Here is a 12,976-nt window from a genome sequence, read left to right as displayed (position 1 = left end):
ATGCTAAGCAGTATACATAATTTTAATTTTTTATTGTTGGCTAATATCCCCTGCTGGGGTCTGAAGCCCTTTTTGTTTGTTTTAAGCTGGCGTACGAGACATATGTTGTCGTATTACTACACAAACGTACTACTGTATCGGGGAGCATTGCTCAGATCACATTCTGAACACTTTGTGTTTGATGATTGTTTCCAGCACCTATTTCCTCTTCTTTCAGGCATTCTCCTTGGATAATTCACTGTTTTCCCATTTTCAGTGGATCAGCATATCACCTTGACCTCAATAAGCAAGGACGGTACAGACCCAGTCAGAATGAAATGCAAGGAGACATTTGTTGGGGCTTCTGGGGGAGACTTAGTTCTCTTCATTGGACTTGATGGTGAGGCCTAGAGCTGCCAGAGGCATCATGCAGCCTTGAGTGCAGTTTACTGATGAAGGTGGCCTCTTGAGGAAGGCTGAGCAGGGGATGGAGAGAAATCCACCCTACAAACATATTGCTAGTGAGCTGGACCTGAAGTGGGACACGCTCCCAGACTTGCAGTTAGGCAAGCCAAAACCTCTTTTTATTGTTGCAAGCTTGAGTTGGGTTTTCTATTGCAATGAAAAGATTCCTGATTCATAGTGACCACTTCTGCAGCATTTTTGAGATTCTGGGTAAATTTCAGAGGGACCTTGCTAAATCAAAGGATCTCCAGGCAATTCTTCTGATGAATGACCCTGGGTCCTTTGAGGCCTAGTGGGAAGGATTAGGAATGTTTTGCTTAAAGAATAGAAAACCAAGGGGAAACAAAGCGGCCTTCAGTCATTCAGATGTCATGTGGAAGAAGCAATAAATTTGTTCTTTGTGGTTCCAGATTGTTTCAGAACTGGAACCACCTCGTACCATGTTACTGAAGATAGAATTCAGCCAGCTATAAAGAAGGATTGTCCAGCTCTTAGAGCTGCTCAGCCATGGAAGGGGCTGTCTGGTGTGGAACCTTCCACGGAAACTCTTCAGTGGCAACTGGAATATGAGAGTTTAGTAAATAGCAACAGAAGTTGGATGCTGTTGATACTATTTTGTGTGCAAGATTAGGCTACATGATTTCTCTGTTTCTCTCAGTTTTGAAATAATATAATTTTATGCTTCCTTGGAAAAATTGTGAAGTCTCAGACTCTCAGTTTATTTATCTGTAAAATGAAGACGACACTTTTCAAACTGATTTTTGTTAACTTAGAATTAATGTGTATGAAAATGCTTTGAAAACCAAAGCACTACACAAATGTAAACTTCTGTTATAATTTCCTACATGTGAACTCTAGTTTAAAGAATGTGGACAGCTTCTTAAAGTTCTTTCATGGGTGGTTAAAAAGAAAAAGTGATGTTAATCCAAATAAATAGGATTTAGCATGCCCAGTCCACCTAATTTTCCAATCTCTTCCATTGTAAGTGCAGATGAAGTTAGTACCTTTTAATGGTGGAACTTGGAAGTTTCTTAGTGATCACTGTGAGACAGATCTATAACCGAGCCACGTGTGTAATTTTAGGGAGTCAGAGCTAAATTGTGATCGAATAGGCCATTCATTCTACGTTGCATCAAGCCTCACAAATCGGGAAGTCAGTCTTTTCCCATCTCTACTGAAAGGAAGGCTGCACATAGAGAGGCAAGTTTTTTAATTCACTAAAGCGCCACCACCATCAGCTCCTTCTCCTCCTCCTCCTCCTCCTTCTTTTTTTTTTTAATAGTCACCCAATTGATTTGAGGGAGAGGGAGAGAGAGAGAGAAGCATTGATATGAAATGCGAGAGTGAAACATTGATCATTGCCTTCCGTACCCACTCCAACTGGAAGGGGGGCGGTTAACCCACAACCTGGGGATGTGCCCTGACCGGGAATCAAACCAGTGACCTTTCGCTACACAGGGCGACACTTCAACCAACTAAGCCACACTGGCCAGGCCCCTTCCTTGTTCTTTTTAAAAAATATGCTAGAGGGCCCATGCACAAAATTCGTGCAAGGGACTCGGCCCTCGCAGCCACGGCGGCTTACCTTGGCCCTTGCAGCCCCGGCTTCATCCAGAGGACATCTGGAAGGTCGTTCGGCTGTCTGGTCTAATTAACATATTACGCTTTTATTATTATAGATAGATTGTTATTGATTTCAGAGAGGAAGGGAGAGGGAGAGAGAGATCAGTGATGAGAGAGAATAATTGATTGGCTGCTTCCTGCACACCCCCTAATGCGGATTGAGCCTGCAACTCTGGCATGTGCCCTGACTGGAATCGAACTGTAACCTCCTGGTTTATAGGTCGATGCTCAGCCACTGAGCCACACTGGCTGGACTGTGGCCGGGCTCCTCCTCGTTGTTAATGTTTGCTGCCCAGAGACTGTGGGAGTGCTGGGAAATTCCTATGCAGAGGGCCAAGCTCCTCAGGTAGGTAACGAGGGCTTCGTTTGGCCCCCATAGTGGGCGAAGATGCTCACCCAGGTGCAGAGCGAATTCTGGGACCAAACTGTTCTTCTCTCCACTTCAGTTTCAGTGGAAATGACACGTCTCTGCCTGCTTTGCACTTTGCAAATGGCACGCAGGGAGCTGCAGGGAGCTGCCTTTCCAGCGCCGTTTGCATTTTGGCTTCTGAAGTTGACTAACTGCAGCAGCTGTGTGGGCCGCCTCCGTGAAGCCGGTCAGACCACAGCAGTACCTCTCTGTAACACTGCTGTTTTGTCTCCTGCCATATCTCATCTTTAACTCCACACAGAACGGTCGCTGTGTCCTCCTCAGGCCAGAGCCCTTCTGCGTGTTAAGGGTCTTTTGTTCAGAAGTCCCTCAGTTCAGCAGCACTGTTCATACTGGCCATGGAACAGTCTGAGTATTTGGGAAAGAGAAGGATGCAGACTTACAAGTGTTTTAAACTCGAACCAAGTAGCTGAGCGAGTGGAGTGTGAGCAAAATTAATTTGGCATTCTGCAAAAAAAAAAAAAGGTAAAATGAAAATGAGATAGAAAACATTTATCCTGTTATGAAAACCATCTTTAAACATATACCCTACTGTTTGCTTTTTAAAAATTTTTAAAGATTTTTTTTCTTACTGATTTTTAGAGAGAGTGGGAAAGAGGAGGGCGGAGGGAGAGAGAAAGAAACATCCATGTGAGAGCAAAGCATTGATCAGCTGCCTCCTGTACCAGGGATTGAGCCTGTAACCAAGGCATGTGCCCTGACCGGGAATCGAACCAGCAACCTTTAGGTGCATGGGACAATGCCCAGTCAACTGAGTCACACCAGTAAGGGCTAGTGTTTGCTTTTAACAAAGGAAGCAAATGAATAAGCAGTTTGGTTCATTTGTACATGTAGGATTCTTTTGTGTTTTTTCCTCTGTTTGATTTGCAAAGAGACTTTCCAGTAACTTTAATATGAGATGTGTATGGATCTCTAGAAAACACTTCATTGAAACCCCCGAAGGACAGCCCAGCTATGGGGAAAGTCACTTTATTCCACAGGCAAGGTGGGGCCCTGAGATTTGATAACAGACCTAGTTCCTTATGGCACTCTTCTGCTTGCTGCGTTGCCTCAAACTTTCTCTCTTTTATCTCATTTGTTCTAAGTCCAAAGGATCATTGCTGCCTATAAAACCAACAGATAGCTGGTTACCTGCTTCCGCGCTGCATTTGCAAGCATTCACATTTCTTAATTCTTCTTATCCAAGTGGTATGTGCACAGGTTAAAGAAATGAAACAGGACAAGGCCCTTGTGAAAAGCGACTGCTGCTGCCTTACAACCTTCCTATTCCTAGTCCCGCTTTGCAAAGGTAACCGCTTCATTACGCTTATTTTTTTTAGAAAGACTTTGAGAGCAGTTTGTGTACAGCAAAACGGAGCAGGAAGTACAGACTTCTCATGTACTCCCAGCTCTCCCCAGTCTCCCCACCATCAGAATTCCTCACCAGAGGTATGTTTGTACACTTGAACCTACACAGAGTCCACAGTTTACATTAGGGTTCACTCTTGGTGTTCTTGTGTTTGAACAAATATATAATGACATGTATCCATCTGTTAAGTGTCATACAGAATAGTTTTAAGTACCCTAAAAATCTGTGCTCTGGCCCTAGCTGGTTTGGCTTAGTGGATAAAGTGTTGGCCTGAGGACCCAAGGGTCCCGGGTTCGATTCCGGTCAAGGGCATATGCCTGGTTGAGGGCTTGATCCCCAGTAGGGGGCGTGCAGGAGGCAGCCAATCAGTGATTCTCTCTCATCATTGATGTTTCTATCTCTCTCTCCCTTCTCCCTTCCTCTCTGAATCAATAAAAATATATAAATTTTTAAAAATCTGTGTTCTGCCTGTTCATTCCTCCCTCCCCTCAAAGCCCTGGCAACCACTGATCCTTTTACTGTCTCTGCAGTTTTGCCTTTTCTCAGTGTCATATAGTAGTTGGAATCACGCAGTCTTTACCTTTTGGGGCTGGTTCTTTTCACTTAGAAATAGGCATTTGAGTCTCTCCATGTTTTTCCTGGCTTAATAGCCCTTTTCTTTTTCGTGCCAAATAATAGTCCGTTGTCTGGATGTACCACAGCTTATTCACTCACCTACTGAAGGACAGATCCCTTGGTTGCTTCCAACTTTTGATAATCCTATCCAATAAAAGAGTAATATGCAAATTAACTGTCACTCCACCACAAAGATGGCATTGCCCATAGCCACAAGATGGCGGCACCCAGTCCTCTCAGCCCCACCAGAGTCCCCTAGTCCTGGGGGGCGGGGGAGGCGGCCGCTGAGAGCGGGCAGCATGAGTGGCCTGGCGGAATGCTTGCTTCGTCGCCGTGGCGACAAGGCAAGTGTTATGCGCTCGGCCGTGGATGGGCCTCTGGGCCACAGAGAGCCTCTGGGCAGCGGGCGCGGAGTGGCCAGGCCCTGCAGGTAGCTACTGGCACATGGATTCATGCGCAGGGCTGCTAGTTATGAATAAAGCTGCTATCAGTATCCATGTGCAGGTGTTTGTGTGGGCATAAGTTTTCAACTCCTTTGGCTAAATGCCAAGGAGTGCAATTGTTGGATTATGGCAAGAGTGTGTTTAGTTTTGTAAGAAACTGCCAATCTGTCTTCCCAAGTGGTTGCACCATTATGCATTCTGATCAGCAGAGAATGAGAGTTCCTGTTGCTTCACATCCTCGCCAGCATTGGGTGCTGTCAGTGTTTTGGGTTTTAGCTATTCTAGTGGGTATGCAGTGGCATCTCAGCGTTGTTGTAATTTGCAATTCCCGAATGACATAGGATGTGGAGCACCTTTTTTAAAAAAAATGTATTTTTTTTATTGATTTCAGAGAGGAAGGAAGAGGGAAAGAGAGGCAGCCGATCCATGATGAGAGAGAATCATGGATCGGCTGCCTTCTGCAAGTCCCCCACTGGGGATCGAGCCCACAACCCAGGCATGTGCTCTTGACCGGAATCGAACCTGGGACCTTTCAGTTCACAGGCCGATGCTCTATCCACTGAGCCAAACCGGCTAGGGCTGGAGCACCCTTTCAGAGGCTTATTTGCCATCTGTATGTCTTCTTTGGTGAGGTGTCTGTTCAGCTATTTTGCCCAGTTAAAATTTTTTTTTTTACTTTTCAATTACATGTGACACTCAATATTATATTAGTTTCAGATGTATAACATAGTGGCTAGATATTTATATAACTTATAAAATGATCCCCTCCATAAGCCTAGTACCCACCTGCATTTTGCCCAGTTTTAATCAGGTTGTTCATTTTCTTATTGTTGAGTTATTTGTATATTTTATTTTTTAAAAAATATATTTTATTGATTTTTCACAGAGAGGAAGGTAGAGGGATAGAGAGCTAGAAACATTGATGAGAGAGAAACATTGATCAGCTGCCTCCTGCACACCCCCCACTGGGGACATGCCCGCAACCAAGGTACACGCCCTTGACCGGAATCAAACCTGGGACCCTTCGCTCTATCCACTAAGCCAACCGGTTTAGCCAACGCTCTATCCACTAAGCCAAACCGGTTTCGGCAGTTATCTGTATATTTTAGATAATAGTCTTTTTTCATATATGTCTTTTGCAAATGTTTTCTCCCAGTCTGTGACTTGTCTTCTCATTCTCCTGACATTGCTCTTTTTTATTTTCAAATTTAGACATTTTGTTGACTCCTGATATGATAGATGAGGACTTAACTCCACTTTTTACACCCTCCCAGTATAATTTTATCACTGTTTTCAGTGCCTTTCTTGGTTACCTCTTTTATTGTAATCATGTACTTTATTTCTTGTTTTGTCAACACTATGTAGTATCTTTGACTCTCCATTTGTAAGATGAAGGTGGATATTATTTTCACTACCCTTTCTACCAGCCTTCTCCACCTTGTCTTCTACCTCCCAGTTTCTTTCATCTGTACTTTAACTTTTTTTTCTAGCAAGGATAATATCAAATATTCCATAAAATAGTCATGCATACTTTGTGTATAGGTCAATTTAAATAGTAGTAATGCTATTGTCACTACATAGGTATCCTTCCCTGCAGAGTGAAGTCATGTGTTATGATTTTGTTAACTTTCTTATGCAGCTTCTTGTTTTTATGAGGTTTCTGTTTTTCCCCCACTATTTTTATTTTATCTTCTTTTTTTTTTCATACTATTTATTCAAGGTGTTCTTCTGCCAAAGAAACTTCCCTATGAGGCTCTTTGTTCGCTTGACCAGCCTGGACTTGTACTCCTCCTGACTTGCTCCATGGGTATTATTTTGAGACTTTCCCTGCTGCGTTCCTCTGAGAGAGTCACTGCTTCCTGGATCACTCAACTTCTTTCTTCCTCATGGTTTACTTTCTTGTTTTACGGGAGCACGTCCCCAAATAACTTCCTCAGAAAGGCTGTTGGCAGTTTAATATTTTGTGCCTTTACATGTTTTAAAATGTATTTTCCATCTTTATGAGTGATTTATAGTTAGGTTGGGTATGGAATTCTAGATTGGAAACGATTTCCCCTCAGAACTTTGAAGGCCTTTGCTTTATTGCCTTCTAGAGCGCAGTATTGCTAATGAACGATGATGATGGCCAGTCTCATTATCAGTCCATAACCCTTCCCCAAACTTTTATGCATTCTTGATGTTCTGAAACTTTATTAAACTTTTCATCTCCATGAGGGTCTTTTTCATTTGTTTGCTTAACATGAATTCTGAACTCAGGTTTTTCAAGTTTGGGGAATTGTTTTATATCAGTTCTTCGATAATTTCCTCCATTCTGTTTCCACTGGTCTGTATTTCTGGAACTTCTGTTAATTGATTGTTTGATCTCCTGATGGAACCTTTGTGTTTATCTTTTCTATTTCCATCTTGTTTTCTTTTGTTCTACATATTTGGAGAGTTCCTTGAGTTTGCATCCCATCCCTTTTGTTGAATCTTTTAATTTGGCAAACTTACTTAAAATGTTTGAAATCTTTCTCTTGTATTATCTTTATTCTTTTTCATAGGACCCTTGCCTTGTTTTAATAGATGTATATCACCTTGAATCTCAATCAGTGAGACCTTCATTGAGCACCCCCTATACTAGTAAATCAGCCTCCATCCCCACTAGTCCCTTCGCTGCCATGGCTCTCTGTACTCCAGGACCTTTGCACATTCTGTTTACTCTTTCTTAGCCTTCCATTTTCCCTTTTATTTAGTTTGAACTGTTTGGGGGATAATTCATTTATGCTTATCAAGTAAGTAGTTTGATATTCAGATGTTGTTCAGAGAGGTCCACAGAAGAGTTAATTTGGGAGTCATCAGTGTATAGGTGTTATTTAAGATTATTGAGTAGAATCACCAGGAAAATATTTGTAATAAGAGAAGAAAAATGGCACAGGATGTAGACCGGAGGAATTCTAATATGTAGCGAGAGGAGGAGGAACAAGCAAAGGAGATAGACAGAGGGTAGCTGCTGAGTTAAGAGAAAAACTGAGACAGTGTGACATCAGAGGCATGTTTCCTAAAGGAAGAAATTGTCCTAACTGCTGAGAGGATGAAAAATACCCGTTGTATTGGACTGCATGGGGCCATTGATGGCCTCAGCAGGCAGTGCAATGGGAGAGGGCAGGGGGTGAGTGAGAGCAGAAGACTTGAGGACAACCAGTGAACATACGTCTTTGGAGGATTCTGCTATGAGGGGGACGAGAGAAATCAGGTATTAGTTAGAGGAAGATGTGGATTCTAGGGTGTGTGTGTGTGTGTGTGTGTGTGTGTGTGTGTGTGTGTTAATTGGAGGGAATTAAGCTAGTTTAAGTGCCAGTCAGAAAGATACAGTTGAAAGGGAATGATATTTCAACAAATCACAAATGTACTTGGGACATTGAGAACACTGGCTAGAGGTAAATGGGTGTGCTAGATAGCAAAAAAAACCCTAAAAGTTGAAAAAGGTTGGATATGTTGATGAGAGATTATGTGTGACTTTGAAAGCCAAGGGAAGAAGTTTAACATTGGTGCAGCAGATGAGAAGAAATATATACAGGTTCTTGAACAGAAAAATGAATGAGTTATTTAAGGGATTTGATCCAGAATATCTCAAAGGTAGGAGAATGTTTTAGAAATTTAGACAGAGGATCTGGACTAGATTTATAGTGAAAGAAAAGGAAAAAACAGAATCATTTCCAAAAGACAGTTCATAGGTTTTAGTAACCGCCGACTGGTTAGTTACAAAAAGGAAAGGGAAAGGAAGGTTTAAATATGTTTTTAAGGTTCCTTGAATGGGGGAACCTAAAAAATGATTAGTGCCACTGTCAGACATGATTAAAAAGAAGGAAGGGAAGAAGGAATGGATACTCAAAGTTAACTGCCACTGAAAAATTTGAGAAGGCTGATGATTAAGGGGGGAAATTAGGTTTGATCATACAGAAATTATTGGAACTTTTTGAGAAAAAAAATTATGCGGAGTGATAATGAAGAAATATCCTAATAGTTTAGACTCAGAATGAGCAAGTTCTCTTGTGTCTAGGAGACAAGGCAGCAATCGTGTGGTATGTGAAGATGATGAACTTCATTTGTATATCCCACCAAGCAAGTACTCTGTGAATTCTTATTGAATAAATGAAGGATTGATAATTTATTTCAGAAAGTCACCCTTCATCAGTGCATATTAGACAGAAGACCTACCAAAGAAAAACCTCAGTAGCTTATTTTTTGGGTAAGATGAGGACATTAAAAAGGGCCTGAAAATATTTTATTTCAGTTCATAAAAATCACTATTTAAAAGTGTCACCTGTTTTATGGTTTAAACTAGAGGCTGAGTGCATGAAATTCATGCACTGTTAGGGTCCCTAGGCCTGGCCGGTGATCAGGGCCGATCGGGTCCTTCTGGCTGCCGGCCGGGGCCTGCCTTCATTCCCCCAGCTGCTGGCACCGGCTTCCCTCCGGCACCCAGGACCCGGGCTGCTTCCCCCCTCCAGCCACCCACAGGCACCCAGGACCCGGGCTGCTTCCCTCAGGCCCTGGCTTCATCAGGAAGGATGTCCGGAATGATGGCTGGAAGACATCCGGTCTAATCAGCATATTACCCTTTTATTTTTATAGATAGATGATCATGCTATTGTTATTTTGAATGTGCTTTATGTTCTCTGAAAAGATTTCTTTTTACCATACCCTTATCTCTCTGTATTTTGTTATGGTAGGATTTTTCTCTCCTGTTTTTTTTTTTTTTTTTTTTTTTAATTCACTGCATAAATGTAACTGTAAAATAAAGAAGCAGGAAAATAATGCAAAGTCCAACCTACTTAATACTCACCTGTTCTCAATATTATATGTTCCTTCCTAGGGTGTGTCTCTATGACTACATAGTTTGGTGTATCTGTGATTAACTGCACTATAATATAAAATTTCATTTGGCCTTTAAAAATGTAACATATCAACCATTTTTTTAACAATAAATTATCATGTTGGGTGGAGCTTGCTTTTATTTTCACGTCTTGCAGTCAGACAACCAGCCTCAGTAGGAATAAGTGCTGATCTGGTCTGAGGATGGGAAGGAGGCAGAAGCCCGGTTCCTTCGGCCCCGGGTGTCCCACCACTCTGCTGTCACTTTTGCCATGGAGTAGTGTGTGAGTAGCATGCCCAGGTTCAGGGCTCTGGATGTGCTGTTCAGCAGTGAGGCTGCTGAACCCACAGTACTGGAAGGAGACTGAGGGTAGAACCCTGCTGATTGATTACACCATAAGCTGTAGCACTGCCACTGCTTTACTCTTACCCACCAGTGCCCATGGTGAGGTGTGTCTGGGGGCAGAATTAGGCCCAAAATGGGGGAGTGAGCAGCCAAGCACCAACCTTAGTTTGGTCTGATGATGAATTTTAACAACCTCTAAACTTTACCTCTGCTAATTGCGGTTTCTGAAATTACTAGAGGCCCAGTGCACAAAATTTGTGCATGGGAGGGGGTCCCCTCAGCCCGGCCTGCACCCTCTCCAATCTGGGACCCCTCAGGGGATGTCCTACTGCCTCTTGCAATCCAGGACCCCTGGCTCCTAACCACTCACCTGCTTGCCTGCCTGATCGCTCCTAACCCCTCTGCCTGCCTGCCTAATCACCCCTAACTGCTCCCCTACCAGCCTGATCGCCCCTAACTGCCTCTGTCTTGCCCTGTACCCAGGACCCAGGATTCCCTCCTTTGGCCGGCTGCAGGCACCCAGGACTCAAATGGTTTTGCCCAGGCCAGCCGCAGCCGCAGGGGCCTCTGGGTGGGCGGCTTCGCCCGGGCTGCAGCCACAGGCGCCCGGGACCACAGGGCAGGTGGCTTGCCCTTCTCCCGGGCTGCGGGCGCAGGTGCTGGTGCCTGGGACCTCGCAGCGGACGGTTTGTCCCTCTCCCAGGCTGCAGGTGCAGGTGATGGTGCCTGGGACCATGGGGCGTGCGGCTTGTCCCTCTTCCGGGCCACAGCCCCAGCCGCTGGCACCTGGGACTGCGGGTCGGGCGGCTTGTCCCTCTTCCGGGCCACAGCCCCAGCCGCTGGCACCTGGGACTGCGGGTCGGGCGGCTTGTCCCTCTCCTGGGCCACAGCCTGGCTGGTCCCCATTCCTCTCTCGCGAGTTCATTTGTGCCTGCTGGTCCCCATTCCTTTCTCGAGAACTCATTTGTGCCTGGCTGGTCCCCATTCCTCTCGCCCCAGTGTTGAGTGTCTGAGTCGTTACGGCATGATGGTGTGAGGGTGTGACGACCATTTGCATATTAGCTCTTTATTATATAGGATGTGTACAGAAAACCTTTTAGAAAATCTAAAACAATTATACTGAAGACTCTCTTTAAGTGATGAGAGAGAAAAAAGAACAGATGTAGTAAAAAAATTCAACTAGATTATATGTTTTATAATCCACAACTGGATATGTTTCATAATTGTACTTTGGTTTGTTATAAAAAAAAATTATTCCTAGTAATTTAAAAAAAGTTAAGTAACACCTAAGTGGAGAACAAACTAAGATTTGGCAGCTAAAGGAAGGAGTTAAACTGTCGCTGGAAATGATGACAGAGTTCATCTCTCTTATTTTAGTTCTTCCCATCGTCAAATCCAATAATTGAAAAGGAACCTTAATTTTCATAGCATTATTAGACATGGCAAATACCTCTGTGATCATCAGTCCTGTACTCTCAGTTTTGCCTGGTCTGATTATAGTTGTGGTGAAACTTTAATTATCTTTCAGTTTTCATTATGGTCCTGGCCAAGATTACTTCACTTTAGGGGACTGTTGTTACTAAAACATGTTATTGCTTAGTGATTTTAGTCTTTATGTAACAAGAACAATTAGCCCTGGCTGGGTGGCTCAGTTGCTTGGAACATCATTTCATACAACAAAAGGTTACGGGTTCTATCCCTGATCAGCACCTGTATTGGAGGCAACCAATCCATGTTTCTCTCTCACATTGCACTCTCTCTGCCTGCCTCCCTCCCTCCCTCAAATCAATAAACATCCTCAGGTGAGGATTAAAAAAGAATAATTAAATAAATCTCTTTTTTGTTGCATATCTGGTAGGTTGCAGGTGAGGTATCTGGACATCTGAAAGCATTAGATGTGTATTGTAGTACTCTTAGCTTTCGAGTAACTTAATTTGAAAAGTTACTATAAAAACCATAGTTTTCCTGTATATTATTATGGCAGTTTAGCCTTTATTATGTCAAAGTTTTAAAAGCACTCAAATGTCAGAGAGTCAGCAGCAATGCTGTCATCACCACAGATTTCAAGACGTTCGATAAGCAGTAGCTCCGCCTGAGTAAGTGTAGGTGGTGGGTTTAGAGCTGCTGTGCAGTGCTGGGCTCTGCTTCTGCGGTCGCAGCCCGGAGCGGCCGCCAGTCTGAGGCTGCATCCCCTCGCCCCAGCCCCTCCTACACTTTAGAGGCCGAGAGACTGGTGACCTCCAGCCCGAGGAGCACGCTTGCAGAAGTCACAGCAAGCACCTTCACATCAGATGGTCTTTGAGTTTGTAAAACAGGTTCATTTACATTTTAACCTCTAAGGTGGGTTTCATTTCTAGATCATAGGAGAGTGATGTCTGGGGTTTCACCCCTACAATTTTTTTTCAATATTGTCTTTAATAATAGTATAAATGAAAGCTTAAATATAGTATGGATGAAAATTTTAAAATGTTATAGTGTAGAAGTATAAATGAAAATAAAAGATAATTCCTTACATTTACCATTATAAGTTCTAAATTCCATATCACTTCCATATTATATAAACCCCTTTAACATTTAAGCTATACCTTAGCGATATATAATATACCCTATCCCATGTGTTCTTGTTATCTATGGATACAAACGAGCACACCATTTCCACAGACGTTAAAAGCAATAGGTCATTGGATCAGATCAGTCTTTCATTGGATTATTTATGTCTTTTGATTTCTTAGTTTGCTCAGTCTAAATATATTAATGATTAATTTTTAAGTACTTATTGAAAAATTCATATGAAAGTTTATTTTGTCAAAAGACTGTTACTCATTTGTCAAGGTTATCAGATCAGATGTATTAAGTTGCATGTTACAGAAAGC

General features: G+C 43.0%; 1 protein-coding gene across 7 annotated transcripts in view; it reads left to right on the top strand.

Annotated features, from left to right (window-relative positions):
- The window catches only part of SPECC1 (sperm antigen with calponin homology and coiled-coil domains 1), a 256,884-nt gene that overhangs the window by 134,453 nt on the left and 109,455 nt on the right, over positions 1–12,976 (top strand). The gene's annotated exons all lie outside the window — the stretch shown is intronic.

This window comes from Cnephaeus nilssonii (assembly GCF_951640355.1).
Source record: "Cnephaeus nilssonii genome assembly, chromosome: 19".
NCBI classification, from domain to species: domain Eukaryota; kingdom Metazoa; phylum Chordata; class Mammalia; order Chiroptera; family Vespertilionidae; genus Cnephaeus; species Cnephaeus nilssonii.
The sequence above is the reverse complement of the archived record's forward strand: the minus strand, read 5'-3'. Positions and strand labels throughout refer to the sequence as shown.